Source organism: Lepidochelys kempii, chromosome 7 (assembly GCF_965140285.1).
Source record: "Lepidochelys kempii isolate rLepKem1 chromosome 7, rLepKem1.hap1, whole genome shotgun sequence".
Classification (NCBI taxonomy): domain Eukaryota; kingdom Metazoa; phylum Chordata; order Testudines; family Cheloniidae; genus Lepidochelys; species Lepidochelys kempii.
Window position 1 is genome coordinate 46145564 of NC_136386.1, and position 12244 is coordinate 46157807.

Below are 12244 nucleotides of genomic sequence, written 5' to 3' on the forward strand. Positions count from 1 at the left end.
ATCGCACTGCTTATGCATGTTGAGGTTGTGATCCACCACAACTTCCAGATCCTTCTCAGCAGTGCTGCTGCCAGTTATCCCCCATTTTGTATTTGTGTATTTGGTTTTTCTCCCTTAAATGTAGCATCTTACATTTGTCTTTGTTGAATTTCATTTTGTTGTCTATTGCCCGGTTCTCAAATTTATCAAGATCTGTTTGAATTTTAACTCTGTCCTCCAAAGCGTTTGCAACCCCTCTCCAGCTTTGTGTCATCTGCAAATTTGATCAGTATGCTCTGACACTGCATCCCATATTCTTCAGTGACATTATTATGATATGAGTATGACATAATTATGTATTTTATGCAAGATAAGTCATGTAAGGTATAATTGGAAAGGTTATGATCTGCTGAATATGATTATCCTATTTGTATGCATGTAACATTTTTGTAGCTGAAGTTATGAATATTTATTATGTATCTGTATCTCACATGTAGTTGCATCTGGGTAATGCCTACTAGACAAGATGTTTTCATTCTAGACAGTGGGTGGGGATGAGCCTATTCAGTGCAATGGCCCATTAGGAGAACAATGGGCCTTAGGAGATGCTTATCTCCCACCTGGGGAGCCTTCCTGAGGACGCTACAGACAGCATCTGAGTAATGGCCGCTGTGACACTATAGAGACATGTGATCAGGTCACTGGGTGCTGGAGTCCATCTTGGGATGTCAGTATTTTTCCACTGACTGGTGTGGGAACCAAGTTTTGAAAGAAAGGGTTCCTGCCATATGCAAAAGCTATATAAGGCAGGGAAGTGACATTATTGTGGTTCTTCACTGACTCCCACACCCAAGGAGACTCCTGGAAAGACCTGAGGAACAAAGACTGAACTGGGGGAAGTGCTGAACCCAGGCTAAAGGGATTTTTAGCCTGTGAATGGAACACCTGGGGATTCCAAACTGTAAGCAAGTGCAGCTTGCCCCTTAAGAATCTGCAGCCTGCTTGGATCATCACTTAGGGTGAGAATTTGCTATTCATATCTGATCTATGTATTGTATTAAGCTTAGTTTGCATTTTTTGTTTATTTGCTAGGTAATCTGCTTTAATCTGTTTGCTATCACTTAAAATCTATCTTTTGTAGTTAATAACTTGTTTTTGCTTTATCTTCTAAAATCACTGTTTGGGAGTCATAACTCGAGCAGAAAGCTGTTGTATATTTCTTCTCCACATTGAGGGAAGGGGCAAATTTCATTAATTTATGCTGTACAGTTCCCGGTGCAGCGCAAGGTGGTATAATTCTGGTTTACACTCAAGAGGGGGTGTGTGCCTGAATAGCTGGGAAATACCCAAGCTGGAGCCTTCTCATGCAGCAGCTGGTCAGAATGGCTGCATGTAATTGCAGCTGGGTGTCCCTACCTGTATGGGTGCTGGTGAAAGTGCAGGCTGGAGCCTGGAGAGAGACTGGAAGCTTGTCACAGCAGTACAGTGTGAAAAGGAGCCCAGGCTGGTCGGACGGGGGGGGGGGGGGGGGCTCAGTGGTACCCCAGTTCCAGGTGGCACTCTGGGGGAAACCAGTCACATGCTCTCTATTCCTACATCCAGGTCATTAATAAAGATGTTAAATAAGACCAAACCCAGAACACATCCATGTGGAACCCCGCTCAAGACCTCCTTCTAATCTGACATCATTCCATTAATATTTACTCATAGTTTGTAGTTTAACCAATTATGTATCCACTTAATAGTAGTTCCGCTAAACCTGCATTTCTCCAGCTTACTTATCAGAATGCCATGTGGGACTGTGTGAAAAGCTTTGCTAAAGTCCAGGTATATTATGTCCACCGCATTCCTACTATCCACCAAACCAGTTACACTGTCCAAAGAAGGAAATCAAGCTGGTTTGGCATGATTTGTTCTTAGTAAATCCATGCTGGCTGCTAGTGACCAGTCCTTCATCCTCTAGGTATTTGTAAACTGAATGTTTTACATATTCTTCTAGTTAATCTAGTAGCTTCACAGGTATCAAGGTCAGGCTGACTGGTCTATAGTTCACCAGCTACTCCTTTCCCCCCTTTTTAAAGATGGGCACTACGTTCGCTCTTTTCCAGTCTTCTGGAAACTTTCCATCATCAATGAGTTTGCAAATATTATTGCCAATTGTGCCGAGATTTCTTCAGTTAATTCCTTCAGCACCCTGGCGTGACTAGCATCAGGCCTCGCTGACTTGAATTCATTCAAATTAGTCAGGAGATCTCTGATGTGTTCTTTACGTATCCTGATCTGCATCCCTTCCACTTAATTGTCTATGGTAACTTTGCTAGTCTTCCGATCACATTATTTTTTGTGAGAAGACTGAAGCAAAGTAGGCACTGAGCAGCTCTGTCTTCCATTACCAGCTCTCCTTCTCCATTGATTAGTGGGCCCACACCATTCGTGATCTTTCTTTTTTGTCTGACATATTTGTGGAACCCCTTCTTGTTGTCGCTAACATTTCTTGCCAGCTATAACTCATTCTTTGTCTTGGCTTTCCTGATTTTTGTCCCTACATGCTAGCACTATTCTCATGTATACTTCCTTGGTGACATGCCCGTCTTTCCATTCCCTGTATGTATCCCCTTTGGCTTTTAGATAGCTAAAAAGCTCCTTGTGCAGCCACAGTGACCTCCTGTGGCTCTTCTTATCTTTCCTCTGCATAGGAATAGCTTGATGATGAGCCTCTAGTATTATATCTTTCAGGGACTGCCACCCCCCTTCAACTCCTTTTGTTCCTAATTGGTCTTTCTCTGGGACTATTTCTTTGAGTTAGTTGAAATCTGTCTTTCTGAAGTTGTGTCCTTGTTTTGTTCTTATTCCTCCTTTCCTTAGGATCTTGAATTCTATCAGATCATGATCACTTCCTTCCAAGTTCCCGACCACCTTCGCAACTAATTCATCCCTGTTGGTCAACACCCGATCCAAAATAGATGACCCCTTAGTTGTTTCCCCAACTTTCTGAATCAGAAAGTGATCCCCTACACATGCTAAAAAACTAACAAATCACTAACAAATCCTTCTCCACTTGGCTCCAACATGGGGAGCAGTGAGGGAGATGGGCTGCCTGCTCAACAAGTCTCTATAGGCATAGCAGCCCGAGGCAGGAGGAAAAAATGCAAGTAACTGCCTGAACTTCCCTGCAGCCAAGCCAGCAGTGTCACAGAATGGCACAGCTGCAGGAAAGCATAGTGGGGGCTGCTGGCATGAGTGTCACATAAGATGTCTGACAGTCCAGCGAGGAGTGGGGGCTATACACACAGGTGCACACCAAAATCCTCCCCTCTGTTGTGCAGTATGTTGGCTTCAGTGTGGCAGCCAGCTGGTGCACTGGGGGTGTCTGCATTTCAGTGATGCTGTGTGTATACTTAATAAAGGCCTTTATATCACCTGCACTGGTGGGGCCCATCAATAATAGCGCCTACACGGAGGGCTATTATAATTCAAAGTTAAACCCGCCCCCTCCTGAATAATACTGTTATGGCAGGAATTAACAGACAGTGCCACAATGATAGTCTTACCATTTTCTTTAGGGCACGAGCAAGTTTTTAGTCTTGGAAGAAAATGCTGTGGTGATAGTAGTTTTGTGCTACAAGGTATTTTGGGGGGAGCTTTGGTAAGCCTCAAAGAATTTGCTCTCTGCCTCAACCTAACTAGTCAATTCTTGAATCAGAGATGCTTCTTGGGAACTGGGTATCTGTTACTGCTTGGGAGAGGGATGATACTATTCACCAGCTAGAAGTCCCAGACACAGAGGAGGGGGAGGGCTTTAATGCTGATGCCTTGAATACTAAAAATTGAATTAGAGAAAACGTTTATGCTATAAAAGGTTAACCTACCTCAAGAAGTTTAAAGAAATCACATGCTCACTTCCTTAGTAATAATAGAGAACAAAGAGAGTAGATTTAGATTCTACATTGAGCTCAAAGAACTTGAACAAGAACATTAAAAGTGCTTTCCCATTTGACCACCAGGAGTGAAATGTTTGAGATAGCAGGAGCTATATTCTTCAGTCATTTAGATTAATAGGCAGGTTCCCATGGACACAGACAACTCCAATATTTGCTCTTTTAATGCAACAGTAGGAAGATACTGCTTCTTGTGACTGCCTTTCAGAGTACGCCCAGCCCCAGAAGTATTTTACCAAACAAAAAACGTCTTGCAGGAGTGAAAATGTACCTTAAGAACATAATAGCCTACAGCAGCACCCTACTGAACATCAGGAATGATTATGAAGAACACTGGAAATTGCAAAAAAGAACCAACCTTATACCAACAAAAACCAAGTGTCAATTTCAAACAATTGAAATTGCTTACTTTGGAGAGGAATTGAGCACACATAGGAATAATGTCAAGTTCCAAAAGTCAAATGACAGTGAATGTGGTGGGACTCAGAGATTTGCAAAGAAAGTTGAATTATGGCAGTAAGTTCATACCTACCTTGAAAAACTTACCTGTGAAAACTCTTTTAGAAAGACAGTGTCCCAGGATGCCAGAAGATGAAAGAGAGGTCAAGGATTTGAAAAGAATACTGACTTCTGCATGAGAATTGAAGTTCTTTGGCACTGTTGAAAGAAATCCAGCTCTGCACAGATGATTCAGAAGGAGGGAGTGGAGTTGTCGTGCTACAGAGACAAGGGACTTAATGTCTACTTGTAATGAATACTGGGAGTGAGAGCTAAGAGAGTGGCAGAGAAAATGTAAGTGCAAATCACAAAAGGGATGCTAGGTCTTGCATGTGGCTGTATAGTCATAGCTTAAAAGCTGAAACAGATCGTAAATCACTGACTGCAATATACAAAGGACTTAGAAATGCCACTGAGGGTACAGCATTTACTTCTGAAGGTAAAAAAAGTATGACATAGCTGCAGCATGCCAGCCAGAATGTTACCTAAGTAATTACAGATGTGCTGTCAATAAAGTATGATATGATACCATGTTATCCATTCCACAAAAATCTGCGAACGTTTCACCATTTTTGTTCATTTCACTGAGGGCTTGTTTCCTCATAATTACTTCCCTACCAATGTTGTTGCTCCCTACTTTAGCATTCATATCTTTAGGCACCCTCACTAGTATAACAGCAAGTATTAGTCTAAACTAAAACTAAGGTACAGGTCTCAAATGAACAAAGTAATGCAGTGTCACAGTCCTGGCTGAGTCCCCAACGTGGATGGTCAGTCTGTTTATAATTGGATCCAACCTTTGAATCCCATGTGTGTCTAAGCCTGAGGGGTCTAGGCAGAGTCCATCACTGCTTCCAACTGCAGGGCTCCTAAAGCATTATTATTATTTTTATTTTATGTGACCCTTTTCCTGGGATGCAGGACTCTGTAGTCCATCTGCTCTAGGCCCCAAAGCTCCCAAATCTTTCCAGCCTCTGTGCACATTCTCCCAGAGTCCCATCTAGCTGTGATCGCTCTGGTTTACAGTTTAACCCATTGGGGAGCATGTGGCAGTTAAAGCAAGGAATGCAAACTTTGCAAAGGAGCTTCTTAAACATATATATTTAATTCTTAGACAGCACAGGAGAGTTACGGATCTAGGCAAAACTATAAATGCCTAAATGCCATCCCCCTTTGGAGTTCTCACCACTGCCGAGAGTCTTTGAGTTTGGTCAGGGTCTTTGGGAAAGGCAAAAGTCCTTTCTGTCCCCACTCCTCCAGCTGTATTTTCTGTTTATGGCAATGGAATAACACCCCTTGTTCAGACAGCTTGACTCTTCCAAAAACAGTCTGATATTTTATCTGTTTCTGTTCTTCCACTGGAGATTTTCCATGTTCGCCACTGGAAGGAGGCAGGGAGGTAGACTTGTGTTGCTTTTTGTTTCCTTAACTTGAAGGTACAGGAAGAACCCAGCATGGGAGGAAAATGGCATATTGCCAAGACCACTGCTAGCTGCACCTATTCCTTTGTCTGCACCTATGGGAGGCCCCTGCCAGACAGGCAAACTGCCATTGGAGGCCAGCAAAAGCCAGGTGGGGGAACCACCAGGTGTGAGAGGTGTCTGTTGGTGGAGTCTCTCAGGAAGCTGGTAAGAGAGCTGCAAGAGGAGGTGGCTTATCTGTGTAGCATCCAGGAGCGTGAGGACTTTGACAGGATGCACACGGCGACATCTGGGATGGAGGAGGCTAGTTGACTACAGATGACTACAGCTGCTCCACAGAAGGAAGGAGAACTGGCTTCTCTGTGAGGAGGAGACTGGCTGCTGGCCACCTTGGGCAGTCGACAGTGCTCCACCCCCACTCAGGTCCCCAGTCCACTGAGGTGAAGAACTAGGATGCCATACTGGCAACAGGAGGTGAGGAGCAGACTCTAATGGCTGATGAAAAGCAGCTGTTTGTCTCCAAGGCTGGGAGGCTCACTGCCACTGCACCTGAGAGAAGGAGATGTAGAGTGCTGGTGGCTGGGGATTCCCTTCAGCAGGGGAACAGAGACATCCATCAATCAACCCGACTTGATGTCCCAGGAGGTGTGCTGCCTGCCTGGAGCCTGCATCAGAGATATTGTGGAAAGGTTGCCAAGGCTCATCCATCCCTCTGATCACTACCCCATGTTGCTCATCCAAATGGGCATTAAGATACTGTCAGGCCTGACCCTTAGCAGATCAGCAGTGATCTGGGAGTGAGGGTGAAAGGGTCTGGGGTGCAGGTTGTGTTCTCGTCCATCCTCCCAGCTGAAGCTAAGGGCCCAGGCAGGGACATGTGCATCCTAGAGATGAATGCATGGCTGCACAGATGGTGTCAATGGGAGGGCTTTGGTTTCCTTGACCATGGGATGCTGTTTCAGAAGAAGGTCTGCTGGGAAGAGATGCGGTCCACCTGACCAAATAGGGGAAGAGCATGTTTGTGCACCAACTCACCAGCCTACTGAGGAGGGCTTTAAATTATGTTCAAAAGGGGCAGGAGACAGAACTCCACAGGTACGTGTAATAAAAGGCAACTTTTTAACAGATGGTTGGATGTTGGGGTGGGGTTAGACATGGAAAATTACAATAAGGTTATAGGAGCAACAAGAGGGAAATGAGTAAGGAATCTGATCAACAGCTTAGATGTCTATATACAAATGCAAGGAGATTGGGGAATAAACATGAACTGGAAGTATTTGTACATAAGCCAAATTATGTCAACTGGCATCAGAGAGACTTGGTGGGTTAAATCTCATAACTGTAATATTGGTCTAGAGGGGTACAGCTTGTTCAGGAAGGATAGGGAGGGTAAAAAGAGAAGAGGTGTTACATTATACATCAAGAATACATACACTTGTTCTGATGTCCAGAAGGTGGTGGGAGGCAGGCCAGCTGAGAGTCTCTGGGTAAAGATAAAAGGGATAAAAAGAAGGGGCAGACACCCCAAGATACCCTCCCCCCCCCGCCTTTCCATTGCATATGCTGCACCTGAAAAGACAAAGGAAGCAGCCATTGGGCTCTGGGGGAGGGGTCCTGACCTAAAGAATATGGTCAGTAAGACTTCTGAAAGCATGTGGTGAGAAAACTTTGCTTTGAATCTAATGTAGTTTGGTAAATTAGATACCAGTAAATGCTTTATCTTTATTTTTCTTGTAACCATTTCTGACTTTCATGCCTCATTACTTGTACTCACTTAAAGTCTATCTTTTTGTAGTGAATAAACTTGTTTTATTGTCTTATCTAATCCAGTGTGTTCAAGTTGAAGTGTCTGGATAACTGCATTTGGGGTAACAAGTTGAGTGCATATTATTTCTTTAAAGGAATAACAAACTTAATAAGAAAAGGAGTACTTGTGGCACCTTAGAGACTAACCAATTTATTTGAGCATGAGCTTTCGTGAGCTACAGCTCACTTCATCAGATGTTTACCGTGGAAACTGCAGCAGACTTTATATACACACAGAAATCATGAAACAATACCTCCTCCCACCCCACTGTCCTGCTGGTAATAGCTTATCTAAAGTGATCAACAGGTGGGCCATTTCCAGCACAAATTACCAGCAGGACAGTGGGGTGGGAGGAGGTATTGTTTCATGATTTCTGTGTGTATATAAAGTCTGCTGCAGTTTCCACGGTAAACATCTGATGAAGTGAGCTGTAGCTCACGAAAGCTCATGCTCAAATAAATTGGTTAGTCTCTAAGGTGCCACAAGTACTCCTTTTCTTTTTGCGAATACAGACTAACACGGCTGTTCCTCTGAAACAAACTTAATATATTTGTACTGTCCAGGAGAGGGCTGGGCAGTACAGGACATACATTTCTGAGGGAAAATCTGAGACTGTGGTAACCTTTAAGGCTGGTAAGAGCCAAGGTGGGGCTGGCTGGCTGGCTGTAGCACAAACAGTCATAATTGGGAGTGATTTACGTGCTGTAGGCTGTTTGTGGGCAGTCCAGGGTGGAGGTTACAGCAGCAAGGCACCGTAAAGGGCACCCCACTTACAGGGCAAGGGTGACACAGCCACTCATTGGTCTGGATTGTGCCCTGGTATGTCATAGACACCAAACTGGGAGGGGTTCCAGCACTTGGGAGGACAGGATTAGAATTCAAAACAATCTTGACAAATTGGAGAATTGATCTGAATATAACAAGATGAAATTCAATAAAAACAAATGCAGAGTACTTCACTTAGGAAGGAAATATCAAATATACAACCATAAAATAGCAGAATAACTGACTAGGTAGTAGTACAGCTGAAATGGAGGTTATAGTGGATGATAGATTGACTGAGAGCCACCAATGTGGCTTCCCGCAGCTCCCATTGGCCGGGAACGGTGAACCACGGCCACTGGGAGCTGCGGATTGGTCAATTTAAACAGTGTCTCGCGGCCTGCCAGTGGAGTACCCTGACGGGCTGCAGGTTGCCCACCACTGGACTAGAGGCATCTACAATTTAAAATTCCAGAACTCAAACCAAGAAATAAAACCTCCAACTGTCCGAAGTAACACAATGCTACGTCATCTATGGAAAGCATTTAAATCAAGGACAAGCCCACAATTCAAGGGGATTGTAAAATGATCCTTGGTATTACAGGCAACTGATAAAATCAGGCATCAGAAGAATAAATACCTACATCTTAGCCACAATCATATGAAAGTTTCTGGAAACACTGTGGGTACAGGCTGAGTATTGTGATGTGACATCCAATATGCGAAAATAACAATGCCAATTAAATGTTCCTGCAGCTGGACAGCCACAACTTTAACCCCAGTATCATTTCAGGATGAAACAAGTTAAGAACTAGTTGACATAAAGTCTTTCAATGAGAAGCTTGATGTTATATTAGGAATCATGACAATCAACCATTGGCAAGTGAGAATTTAAAATAATGGGCTGAGTCCTGCTAAGGGTTTCATACAATGCCAGGAGTCCGAGAGCAGCCTGGAGCTGCTGGAGGCAGGAAATGGGCATGAAGGACAAGCCTGCTGTCATAAATATAAAGGGAAGGGTAACAACCTTTATGTATGCAGGAACATCAAATCCCTCCTGGTCAGAGGTACAGAATCACTTACCTGTAAGGAGTTAATCAGTTCAATTAACCTAGTTGGCACCTGACCAGAAGAACCAATGGAGAAAGAACATACTTTCAAATGGGGGTGGGAGGGGGGAAAGGTTTTGTTTGTTCTCTTTATTGTTCCATCTCGGGACAAAGAGAGACCAAGCAGGTAACCCAGCTCCTACTGAAATGATACATCTAAAATTACAGAAATTGGAAGTAATAGCAAGGAAATGCGTTAAATTATCTTTTGTTTTAGCTTGTGAATTTTCCCTGTGCTAAGAGGGAGGTTTATTCCTGTTTTTGTAAATTTGAAGTTGAGCCTAGAGGGGAATCCTCTGTGTTTTAAATCTTTTTATTACCCTGTAAAATTACCTTTCACTCTGATTTTACAGAGGTGCTTCTTTTACTTTTTTCTTTATAATAAAGTTCTTCTTTTAAGAACCTGATTGGTCTTAATCAGGTTAATCAGACCCCAGGGGTCTGGTTTGTGCTCACTTTGTTAACCTATTGGTTGGTATATTATTCTCAAGCCTCCCCAAAAAAGGAGCTTGGGGGGATATTTTGGGGAAATAGGAACTCCAAGTGGTCCTGTTCCTGAATCTTTGTCTAAATCACTTGTTGGTGGCAGCAATCCCGTCCAAGGACAAGGAAAGGATTTGTGCCTTGGGGAAGCTTTTAACCGAAGTTGGTAGAAATAAGCTTAGGGGGTCTTTTATGCAGTTCTCCACATCCGTACCCCAGAGTTCAGAGTGGGGAGGGAACCCTGACACCTGCCCTGCTGGGAGACATCCATTCAGCTGTGTGTGGGAGAGTGATGTGAAGTTGTTGCTGCACCCTGTATGGGAGCACTACCAGCTCTGAGGGCCCCCTGCTTGCTCCCCTGGGAAATTCCAGCAGAAACGGCTTCTAGATACTTCAGGTGAGTCCGTAACTTATTTCTTCCTTTAGGCTGAGCCAGCATCTTCATCTGTAGAGTGGGCACTGGGTGGAAAGAGGTTGCTTTGGATCAGTGAAGGTGGGGCGGGTTGGCTGGGTAATAGGGATCATAGAATCATAGAACCGGGGGGGACAAGATATTTGTCCTTTGACTTCTGAGGACGATTGACATTTTGCTGATAGGTTGTCTGTCTGTTGCTCTTTTGTCTTATCTAGGTTGTAAGCTCCTTGAGGCAGGGGTCATATCTCGGGAGGAGTTCAGAGTGGTGGTTGATGCAGCTCTGGGCTTAACTTCAGAAGTCAATGCTTCACTGCGGTGAAGGGGCTACTGTGTGCGGCATGAGATGAATAGGATAATGAGTTAGCTACCTTATCCACGTGACTACAGAAAGCAGAAGGGAGATCATAGTTGCTGCTGCTGCTTCTGAGTGGAGACAATGTTCTGTCATGCAAGGTTGCGGATTGTGGAGGTCAACAGCTCCAGCAAGGCAAAGAAGTTGTTTGGCAGTTGCTACCTACTCCATCCTTTCAAGTACTGTGGCCCTTTCTAATGTTGGCTTTCCCCATTGCTATGAGCCATGAATCCCATTATCTGCACTTCTCTCATGGTCCTCTCAGGAAGGAAACCACTTAGGGCATGTCTACACGCAACAAACCAACAAACCAACCAACCAAAAAACCAAACAGCAGCGAATCTCAGAGGCCAGGTCTACAGACTTGAGCTCAAGCCATCGTGCTAAAAATGGAAGTGTAGCCGTTCCTGCTCCTGCTGGAGCTTTGGCTCTCAGATTCACGCCTCTCACTGCAGGTAGTTTTTTGCAACGTAGACATACCCTTAGAAGCCACTGCAAACTTCCCTTGCTCACAGTCTGGATTGCTAAAGCTCAGTTGCGACCACCCATGAGAGCAGGTCAGGGTGGCAGGTGCTTCCTTTTGCTGCCTCCTGTTCTGTCCTTTCAAGGGTAGGAGTGTAGGAGCAGCCACAGGAAATCAACTGAATTCCCTCTTCTAGGGGAACCCCAGAACAAAGAAACAGACAGAGAGGAAGAAGGCAGGTAGACAAAATGGTAGGTGGAGAAGCTTTGTATTGAAGGAAGCAGGATCTGTATAGACTTAAACAGAGCAAATGGAGTGATGCAGCAATGGGGTTAAACAGTAAATTATGCTGTCATCTGCAGTGCCATATAATTATGGTATACATCTGGACCCTGCCTGTAGACATTACACAGGCAAAATTTTCCCATTGCTTTCACTGCAGGAATTTAGCCTATCTTAAGGCTGCAGAATGCAGGCTGCACTCCTGAAAGAAACCAAAGACTCCAGACAACTTCAACAAGGCCCAGTGGCCCACCATGCAAGTGAGGATGTAGTTGCTCATGGCATAATAATAGTCAAGCCCGTTTCCTCAAACACTGGTGGGACAAATTCACCAGCTGTGAGTTGTGCTGTAATACCTACAGTGTTACAAGAATACTTTAGGAATAGAGTGCTATGATTTATGCTCCCACTGAACGCAATGTGGCTGTGCCAGTGATGGGGTTATCAATTTATTGGTTGTTTTAAATGGAGAGTAAGTTGATGACTCCCAGCTGCCATCGCCATAGAGCAGTACTCTGAGCCACTCCTTTAGAGTGTCCTTATGAATTGCACTTTATGAGTGTAAGCAGTGTCAGGATGAGCTCCACCCTGACATCTGGTGGTGAGGTGTGGCAAGTTGTGGAAAAGAACTTCAGGGGCCGAGCTCATTTGCATAGGCACACCCACTCCGCCTAGAATGAGGTCATAGCTGCCCAAATGGTCACTTTGGCTGCTGTGGGATCCCCAGTGTCTCTG